Genomic DNA, 11,589 nt, shown 5'->3' on the forward strand with positions numbered 1-11,589 from the left:
GCCTGGAGAATCCCATGGACAGAGGAGCCTGGTAGGCTACAGTCCATGGGATCGCAAAGAGTTGGACACAACTGAATGACTTCACTTTCACTTTTTGTTTTAGTGAGAGAAACAGAGTCAGTGACAAAGACATGAAGATCACTACCAGTGATTATGAAAGAGGTCATACCACTGTAAGAGCAAAACATCCCAAGATGGAGCAACAGAGTAGGAAGTGGCATCAATGAAGCAGAGTCTGGCAGTGACATTGTGGAAGAAATTGATCCCATGGGGTCACAGAGACAAATATCTAAGGCTGCTAAGGAGGACCAGCCACTCACTCAACTCCCAGTCAGGAAATGGGAGGAGCTATTCGTGCATTGGAGAAGGAAATGGCAACCCAGTCCAGTGTTCTTGCCTGGAGAATCCCACGGACGGGGGAGCCTGGTGGGCTGCGGTCTATGGGGTCGCACAGAGTCGGACACGACTGAAGTGACTTAGCATAGCATGGGAAGAACTTGGAATCCTCACAACTCTTCTTGGAAAAACAGAGATAGAGTATGTCTGGTTGTTATTGTTATGATCATGCCTTCCTCATCCTCTTGGATAATGCAGTAGTACATGCTGCTGCTGCTGCTAAGTCACTTCAGTCATGTCCGACTCTGTGCTATGCAACAGAGAGGAACATTAAAAGTGCAACAAAGATTACATACAGTATCACTGGTATTAATTTTAAATTATTTTTTCAATTATTAAAACACAGACAAAAACTGGTAACTTTTATAAGTCACAAATCTTGTTAAAAAAAATCAGCAGTTGGATTCTCTATGGTGCAGTGACTCCTGAGAACGTCACGCATAAATGCCTTAACTGACATAGTCCTTTGAAAAGGTGCCTCTCTGCGGGAAGGCCCTGACACATCCATCGTGTGACTGACATGGACCAAGACGCTTGTCCATCCTTTCAGCTGAGCTTGAATGTGTTCTGTCAAGGCTTACCCTCTCTGGCCTCCACACACACAACATCACATTCTAAATAGCATATAAAAATAGCACCACGTGTTTCTGTTTCCACACTGAGTCTTATTGGGTAGGGAAAAACCACAGTTAAATTTTCATCTTGGGTGGATATTGTGCCCAGATGCTCACAAACAAAGTAAACAGGATTATGAAGAACTTTAAGTGCACGTATCAATCATTAGGTAAGCTGATTCTTTCAAACTGCATACTAGCATCCACCCCCTCGCCTGGGTACCTGCTTGGTTAATTATTTCTCCTCATAACTGTATAAATCTCACAAACTACAGCATTTTCTTTGGAAAATAAATCATTATCCTTTGTCAAAGGAGTGCATAATTGCAACAACACAACAGTTTGAAGCTGCTTACAATTGGCTTTTTACATTTGACAAGTGCAGAAGAGAATAATTGCCTAAAGACAATGTATAGCCTTGATTTAAATGACTTATCATGCACACTTCTCATGTATGCAGCAAGCATCATCTTCCTCACTCAACAATTTCCCCTGCTGACAAATAAATTTGTTTAGGTCGAAAATTGTCTGTTTTATAATTTCGTGGCTCTCATATCCACTTCCTTTTCACCTCGTTGCCCTACTTTTTAATCCAAGAGACTGTTTTTCATCTATGCTAACTTTTAAAAAGTAAATTCAGTGCAAGTCTGAGGAAAATAAAGAAGTCAGTCATACAAATAGGGCAGATAAAATGAAGGTAACAATTGTATTTCTGCCTTTCACTCCCACTCAGTGTATATGCCACTAATGCTGTGATGATGGCTGCAAAGAAAGGTAGGTAATAGTATAAACTGCTAGCAAATAGTATTAACGCCCTTTAAACCTTCAGATTATGTTAATACTAAATAAGCAAACTCCAGTTTTGTGTTTTGTCTTTATTTTACGACAGGCAACGATAATTCTCTGAATGTTTTGAGGGTTCTGTAGAGGCTTTTTGTTTGTTTGTTTTTCAATTTGCATTTGCATGTAGTTTGGAGGGTTAGATGCTGCATATGTTAGAGGCTCCATATACAATCTTATGGAAAAACCCAAATGAACATTTTGGCCAACAGGAAATCATAATGCTCTGAATGTAGAGATTTTTTAAATTTTTTTTTTTGCAATTTACTCATATTTTGGAGGGTTAGAGTCCTCATATGCTTTTAAGCCTCCTACCTTAGAGGTTGTCAGATTACTGAACAAAATGAATCCAAAACCAATAGGGTTTTAAGAGGAGGATGTCTTACTCCTCTTGAATAAGAACACCATTAAACAAGAAGGGAAAATGCAAATAAGAAAAAGGACAAATCAAAAGGACATCAAAATATCTGAGAATGTCTATCATGTGTTTTGGTATTATTGGCTACCTTTTCTTTAGTAAAATGTAGACTCCAACCGTTGTTCAGTTGTACTTAAAGCTTTGCAGATGGTGGTCAATATTAATAGACACTTCCCTGTATTAAGCTGTTGTAAAGTCCAAAGTAAAAATTGCACAGTGATGGGATGTAAGTAGAGAGGAAGGTTCCAAATAGTTTGAAAATTTTAACATATGCAGGAAAAAGCCCAAGTAATTAAGGACCAGAAACAGAGGGCAAAAGCAGCTGCCCCACATGCAGTGCATCTGGGCCCTTTTGGGGAACACACTCTGATATAAATATCATCTGAGCCTTGTAGCCTGACGCTTTTTGCTGTTTTTCAAATAGAAATCAGTGAATGAATATCTAGCAATCACCAATCTACTCTGAATAAGTTTTTAAGAAGTATAGTAATTAAAAAATTAGATGACAGGAATGTATGTTTTATAGTTGTTTAGTCACTACATTCAGAGAAGGCAATGGCACCCCACTCCAGTACTCTTGCCTGGAAAATCCCATGGACGAAGGAGCCTGGTAGGCTGCAGTCCCTGGGGTCGCATAGAGTTAGACACGTCTGAGCGACTTCACTTTCACTTTTCACTTTCATGCATTGGAGAAGGAAATGGCAACCCACTCCAGTCTTGCCTGGAGAATCCCAGGGACAGAGGAGGCTAGTGGGCTGCCCTCTATGGGGTCGCACAGAGTCGAACAGGACTGAGGCGACTTAGCAGCAGCAGCAGCAGTAGCAGTCACTACATTGTGTCTGACTGCTTTGCAACACCATGCACTGTAGCCCACCAGTCTCCTCTGTCCATGGGATTCTCCAGGCAAGAATACTGGAGTGGGTTGCCATTCCCTTCTCCAGGGGATCTTCCCAACCCAGGGATCAATGCTACCTCTCCTGCATGGGCAGATGGAGTCTTTACTACTGAGCCACCTAGGAAACCCAACAGGAGCTTATACTGGATGATTTAATCATTCAACCATAAAATGAAGTACATTGAGGTGCTTATAACTGATATTTCAATGTCACTGGATACAGCCAGATCCAAATGTCCATTCATCATTCATGTATTCAATCACTCACACACACACACACACACACACACACACACACACACACACACACACACCACATGTGTGTGTGCGCTCAGTCCTGTCACTCTTTGCGGCCCCATGGACTGTAGTCTTCCAGGCTCCTCTGTCCATGAAATTTTCCAGGCAACAATAGTGGAGCAGGCTGCCATTTCCTACTCCAGGTCGTCTTCCCAAGCCAGGGATCAAAGCTGTGTCTCTTGTGTCTCCTGCATTGACAAGCGGATTGTTTACCACTAGCACCATCTGGGAAGCCCCTTCTCTGCTATGCCAGGCACTAATCTAAGACTGAACACACAGCTCATAAGAGGACAGACAAAATTCTTTGTCTCATGAGAATGTATGAGACACTCATGGGATCTGGAGAATTATCCAGAGAATTAAATGGGGTGATGTGGTAAGAGCATGCCTAGGTATTGAATTCAATAAATCCCTCTATGATGAAATGGCATTTAAAGTAAATCATGCATGATGAGAAGAAGAACATCATGGAGAGAAAAAAATGACAAGAAATCCAGGCAGACTAGTTAGTACAAGGACCAGTGAAAGGATCATTGATACCTATTTTTGTGTGTTAGACAAATAGAGAAAGAGCATTGTGGCTGAGACTTGGTGAGTGAGAGTGCTGTTATTAAATAGGTTAATGGGAGCCGGGTGATGGAGAGCTCTGTGGCCCAGGACAAAGAGTTTTTGAATTACTCTAATTGCAAAAAAAGGAATCCATATTTTTAAGCTCTGATACTTCTACTAAAAAGATTGCTCTGGCTCCGAAATGAATAGTGGTTTATAGTGAGGTTAAAAAAGAGACTCAATTAGGTGGCTTGTAGGAATATATTTAAGAAATGAGTATAGCTTATACTCTGATAGTATTAGTCCATATGGAAAGAAGTAGATGGATTCACTTGGTGAATGTGAGAGATGAGAGAGATGAAACAGAGTGGGAGAAGGGTGAGGGGCACTAGTAAGTTTCTAATCACATGGATAGGCAATGGTCCTAATTTTTTGAGTAGCCAAGACTCAAGGTTAAGCAGTTTGATGGGAGATGGGAGTTGAGAATAAGAGGTTATGGTTTGGACATTTACATTTTGAAATGCTTCTTGGTCATCTAAGTGAAAATGTCAAACAGGCAAGGGTAAAGGGGCCTAAAGTTTCAGGGGAAAGTTCAGGGCAAATGAATGATAGAGAAAAAATGATAATGCTGTGGATGATACAGAACGGTTTAAGAGATTGAGAACTGCTCTTAGAAAAGTAAATGATTCACTTTAGGATCATATTGCCACGTCCAATGTCGAGTGAAAGGTACAACATCATCCTTTTAAATAGCTAACTCAGAGTAAAAATAAAAAAGCCCCGAATTAAAAAGGTACACTTGAGTAATTTCTTATTCAATTACATCTCTGCTACTGCTGCTGCTAAGTCACTTCAGTCGTGTCCGACTCTGTGACCCCATAGATGGCAGCCCACCAGGCTCCCCTTTCCCTGGGATTCTCCAGGCAAGAACACTGGAGTGGGTTGCCATTTGCATTTATAATTAAATGTTATAACATATAATAATTTAAAATTTTTTATTTTTCTTCATGATATTTCCAGTCAATATTTTAAAAATAGTCTTTTGACATTTCAGTACCCATGTATACAGGTTTAGTTGAAACACTACCAGAAAGATACCTTTTAATATTAAACATCTTTTTAAATGATTATTTTATAGCAAAATATTATTATTCATTCTCCCTTCCCCCTCCAAAAAGATTGTAGCTAACAAATTTTTACCTGTTATTTTGCAGTTAAACTGTTCTCTTATACGCAGGTTAGATTTATGGTGCTGATTTTAATTAAATAAATTCATTGTACTTTTTTATCCTTCAACATAAAATATGGTTTCATTTAGCTTTTTAGCTCTTCAATAAAGATGTTTGAAATGTAATTTACTTTTAAGAGTGAATGCTTTGAACAAGTCACAATACATTACATTCTTGTTCACAGAAGAAAAGATAGAAAGAGATTCTTTTGCTACTATTTTTAAACTGTGATTTTTTTTAATAAAAAATCAAATGTATGGTTGAGTCTGGGAAAAATAAATAGTTCAAGACACAAAAGATGACATTCTTTATGAATTTTCTATGATGATGTTAAAAGATGATTTAATGATAGTTTCCAGTGGAGGCGGGGGGAATCTCTTTTATTAAATTGCATGTTTCTTTGATTAACATTAAGCCATGGATTTCTAACTAGTTCTTGCCAGTCATCCGCCAACCTCACTCAAGGAGGCTTCTTAGCAGAAGGTTGTCCATGTGAGTTGGTGGATGGTGTCACCTTCCCCATTGTTTCTCTCCCAGTCTCCAGAGAATCCAGGAAGAGATTTTTAAGATAAACGTCAGACTATCTCACTCCTCTGCCTTACATTTTCTAAGGTTTGTTGTTGTTTTTTTCCCATTTTATTTAATATAAAATTCAACTCTTTACCAGGGTCTCTGAGGTCTTATACACTTTGCTTCTGCTCACCTCACAGTCTCTTCCCTCATCAGCCTTCCCCAGGTTAACTAAAGCTCTGGACATATGAGCCTCCTTTCTATTAATTGAAAATAAATTGACTGGATCCTGCTTTGAACTTGCTTCCCCTTTTGCTTTGACCACTTGACCCCTGGTTGTCTGTGTCATTTAAGTCTCCATTTAACTGTCATCTTCTCAGAGAAATAGTCCTTGACCGCCATATCCAAAGACCCATTAGCTTCCCCTATTTTTAAAAATCTATCCTTTTCCCAGTTTTTTTTTACTTAACACTTATCACTACTTAAAAGTATTTTGTTTTGAATTTTATACTCACTTCTACTTGAAATTATTATTTATTTACTGTCCATTGTCAAAACATACTTTCCTGTAACTGATGCCAGAAATAGTGCCTGCCACATAGAAGAGATTCATTAAACATGTATTAAATCAGTTACTGATGGAGAGCTTGAAGGACATTTTAAAATCTAGTAAATCTGGTAAAATGAGCTCTTGTCACCTTTAGCTCCCAAAAGCTAATGAAATTTTCCTGTGGCACCTTTTTAAAAACTGCTATTTAAAATGCATATTTATTACTATGAAGTAGATGATGCTTTCTGATCACTTAGGTATTTACCAAGAAAATCTTGGACTAATTATAGGAAAGGGGGTCAAAATAGAATGCATCTAAAAATCCATTATGTTCTGGGATTTGGAAAAGTTTAGTTTATCAACGAGACTTTATTTGGTAAATAGATGTTACTACATTATGAGCCACACATAGTTCCTCCTTGATGTGACCGTTTAGGATACCTTGGGATGGTTTGGCATGCTGCCAATGTCCTCCAACAGGAAGCAAACTGCACTAGACAGGCTATCTTAGACTGAGGCATGTCTCCAAGGCTGACACTATTTCTTTCTATAGATAAAGAAACTGAGGTTCAGAGGGGGCCATAACTTTTCTAAAGTTCAAAGGTGTGATTGTCAGAATGAGAATTCCCCTCTCTTCAGACACGTCTTCCTCACTGTACCAGGTTTGCTATCTTCCTAAACACTCTTTGCACTCTTTTCTGGAATGTCCTATAGACAAAGCAAAAACAATATGACTAAAAACAAACTCATCATCAGTGCTCCTTTTTCATATTTTCTCTATTTCAGAAAATGAAGTTATTTATATTTTATGAATTATTCCCCATCTAAATATTCAACTAGTTATCAAGTCCTATGTATCCTGCTTTCTAAATATCCCTTGTTTATGTCCCAATTTTTCTTGGGGCCAGGCTTCATTCCATTTATTGCTGCCATAGTTTAGCGTTTCATCTTTCTTTCCAGATTCTTAAGTAGAATCAGAACTGTAGCACTCCCTCAAGTTCTACTCACATGACTGACACTGACCTTACTAAATGAAATATTAATATTCATTTTTAGCCTTAAAATACTCCTATGGCTTCCAATAGTCTTAGGAGAAAGTCCAAATATCTTGGCTTATCCTTTCAATTTCTTCACTTTCAGGGATCTTTTTGCTCAAGGACCACAATCACCATTATCTCCAGTGGTGTTGCACTCCTTCCAGTTCCTAATATATTTAATACATTGTAAATCTTCATCCTTTCACCCGTATTGCCCCTTGGCATAGAGATCCCATCTCCTGTCCAAGTTCTACTCTTCTTTCAACTCAAATGTCCCACTTCTGGGGATGTCCTATGGATCTCTATATTTTAACTAGAGGTTTCTTGCCTATTTCTTTTCCCCTCTGAATGCCTATTTCTCAACATTTACCTACTGTGCTAAAATAAAGCAGTTGACTAAACTCTGAGGGCAGTGAATGATTTTCTTTCAATCGAGCATTCCCAAGTTCCCAAGTATTTAACACAATGTCTAGTACAGAGGCTCTTAATGCACGTGGCTTGAAAACATTAAAAAGAAATTGTGAATAAAGAAAAACTTTTGTATAATTCACCAGTTTGCCTCGTTATTAACCTCAGTAAGTATCTAGGAAAAGAAAAACCACTAGATGAGATCGTCACTCTATTTCTGAAAAACCTAGTTATCTTTGCAGCTACCTTCTGGTTTAAATGCAGTTGGCTTCTGAATGGTCTATCTGCTTCTTCTCTTTACTTCCTGCTATGTTCTTCCTTAGGGATGAAGCTCAGCCTAAGCTTAATGTCTGCATTGTCACAGAGTCTCAGGAAAGTTGGGTTTGAAGGCATAATGAGGTTACCTAGTCCAGTCTTCAAAGGAGCCCAAATCATCTATTTTGACAGGTATTCAATGATAATCCATTACCTGTCTGGAAATGTACTGTGACAAATTTTATGGAAGTAATGAAATTTTAGTAATTCAAGACAGCTCCACTATGAACTCTGCTACTGAATATGTTTTCTTGGTGATAAGAAACTCAGGGAGAAGAGATTAAACTTCTATTTTAATGAGATTAAGAGTGGGGGCTGTTAAGATTTATATGATAATAAATTGGTTGCAAGTTAAAAAAAGGAAGAGTATACTAAACTTCTTGTTATACAACAAAACTATAGCAAAAGATGCACTAATGATTTTATGTTTAAAGTTTCGTATCAAGGGCTTTCTTTTTACTTAGAGTTATAATTAAAATAAAACTGTGGCTATTCTTGCAAAAGAAAGAAAAGTAAATAGCACATTTAAATAATTGAAAATTCTTAGCAAAGGTTAAGAGGAACGAAGTTGATAATGAGTTTCTTTCTTCAGTTCAAGACCCAGAGAGATAAATATGATGACTCTATCCAGTTATATGAACATATCCTAAACTTTCTTCACCTTTATCATTCTTTTTTGCTATTCTTAACTCACCAAATTTTTCTTCTTTCTAAATCTTCTTTCATATGAAAACTATTCACTAGTAATACGGATAAACTTTGGCAATTTCTTTTAATTTAGTGAGTACTGAGATAGAAATAAAGATTATTCACAATTTATTTAAAAGGGTGTTGACTTCTATGGTTAATGGTTTCAAAAAAACAGCAAAAATATTCTTTGCACATGAACTTTTATTGGAGTATATATGTATTGCAATATTGTGTTAGTTTCTGCTGTACAGCAAAGTGAATCAGATATACATATACACATATTCCCCCACTTCAGGATTTCCTTCCTATTTAGGCCATCACAGAGCACTGGGTAGAGTTCCCTCTGCTATACAATAGGCTCTCATTAGTTATATATTGTATACATAGTGTCAATAGTGTGTATATGTCAACCCCAATCCCCCAATTCATCCCATGCTGCTCCAATTTGATTGCAAAGTAGTAGCTCCAATTCCATAGAATTTATATTTGAATAAAGGAGAAAATAGGAGTAATACTGGAAGTCAATATAAACAAATGTTTCAATTATCTAATTTTCTCAGAATCTTCCAACATTACTGCCATTGTTAAAGCTCAGACTTTCATCATCTTTTATCTATACAAATAGAACGTGTTATTTTCCATCCAGTGAATGGATAAATATGTTAAAATAAAAAGACCTTTTGCTATAGTAATATTTTCCCATTTTCTAATCTTATTAACTCAGCATTTAGTATTGACTAGCAACTGGTGAAAAAAAAAATTTTTTTTTCTTTAAAGCATTTTAAGAAAAGATTCAAAGAGAATTGGACTTCCTAGGTGGCACTAGTGGTAAAGAGCACACCTGCCAATGCAGGAGACGTAAGAGATGGGGCTTCAATCCCTGGGTCAGGAAGCCCCCCTGGAGGAGGGCATGGCAACTCACTCCAGGATTCTTGCCTGGAGAATCCCATGGACAGAGCCTAGCAGCTTACAGTCCATAGGGTCACAAAGAGGCTGACATGACTCAAATGACCTAGCACACACAAAGAGAATCAAGTTTGCAAATGGACATTTTAGTCCTGATTCTGCAAGGTTGTTCCCCTGCGATCACATCTGATCATTTTACTTTTTTGTGGGCTTTAGACAACTTCTCTCATATAGAGAAACCTTAGGTGGTGCCTATATCTTGAAAACACATATCACTTTCATTCATTCTTTCACATATTCCAGCATTAATACATGATTTGGTTATCAAATAATAAAAATCCTACATATGAACTTGGAAAAGATGAAGGAAAACATTTTTATAAACAAGGGAAAACAAGCTATCATTAATTTTGCCTGTCATCTCATAGTAAGATGTAAAATGACAAAGGGCAACGTAGCAGAGATGTGGGGGAGGGGAGGTTGCCCAGGATAGATTTCATTTAAGGCCCCAGACCAACTCTGTTGATAATCAATTCCACTTACCTTAATTATAAGTACCTATGTTTTAAAATCTCCTCAATAATGTAATTTCTGTAACAGATACTAAAAAAATCTCTGGCTTTTCTCATGAAATACATTTATTTTTCTTGCTGCCCCTACTGAGCTATAAGTCAAAAGGGAAAAAAAATAAAATAAAAATAAATTGCTAACAACTATAGAAGAACAGATATTTTGTTAGTCTTTCTTTCTTTTTTCTTCATATGTCTATCAAGTAAATAAAAACAGTGAAAAAGGATATCAGATGTTTTTATTACAACATGTCCTTATAAGTCAAAGAATTGGGCACATATCCATGACTCGAAAGAAAAGTTTGCAGAAATGCCTGGTCACCTTGAGAGACTGTTTAGTTGCTCTTGCTTTTCTCATTAAAACTTTCAAGGCGAATGAATGTGTGCTCCCAAAATATCACCATTTAAAATTCTGCTTGTTTGAAACATTTCACAGTCAACCCATTGATGCCATCTCAGTGGATACACAGCTGGAACTTTTCCCACATGAGTCTAATGACTTTTTCCTTTATTACCTGACCTCCCTCAGTTCCGCCTTTCTAGACAACACAGCACACTGATGTTGATTTATACCAGGATACAGTCTGTTCTTGCCTTCTCTTTATCCAGAGTGTATGAAGGTCACAGAGAACAACAACTTCTCTCATGTACTTTTGCAGTATTACATAAGTCAGGGCTTCTCTCAGCTTGAGCTTATTATTTGGAGATTTGAGTCCTGACTTCATTAACTGCTTGATTTATTTTTTGCCTTCCCCTAAATTAAAACTACTACCGGTGCCTACATATTTCACTGTGTGCTTTCATCAAGTTTTTAAGTTTATTTGCTTTTGACATCACCTCTCCCATAATACTGAGGGGAATGTAAATTTCACGGGCTTTCTTTATCATATTAAATAAATATCAACTTTCTGTTAAAAACAACTCTAGTTCTTCATCCATCGAGTTTCTTCTATCCTTCTTGTTAAGAAGCATGGAAGTTCAGGATTTGGAAAGGAGCTAAAAATCATCCGCTTCAGGACCATTTAATGCTTGAACATCTGGAGTTCTGCTCAAATATGTCTTGGTACTGTAGAATTCATTTCCTCACTAAGCAACACCATTTCATTTCCCAAAGGCTCTCTTAAAAGGTCTTTCTTTTTATCAAAACTGAAACTGTTACTTTCTTTCACTGTATTTTGTAACCTTTGAGTAACATGTGCTCAGTTGCCCATTCATGTCTGACTCATTGCTACCCCATGGACTGTAGCCTGCTAGGCTCCTCTTGTCTGTGGACTTTTCCAAGCAAGAATACTGGAGTGTGCTGCTATTTCCTCCTCCAGGATATCTGCCCCACCCAGGGATCAAATCCATGTCTCTTGTATCTTTG

This window comes from Capricornis sumatraensis, chromosome 1 (assembly GCF_032405125.1).
Source record: "Capricornis sumatraensis isolate serow.1 chromosome 1, serow.2, whole genome shotgun sequence".
Lineage (NCBI taxonomy): Eukaryota > Metazoa > Chordata > Mammalia > Artiodactyla > Bovidae > Capricornis > Capricornis sumatraensis.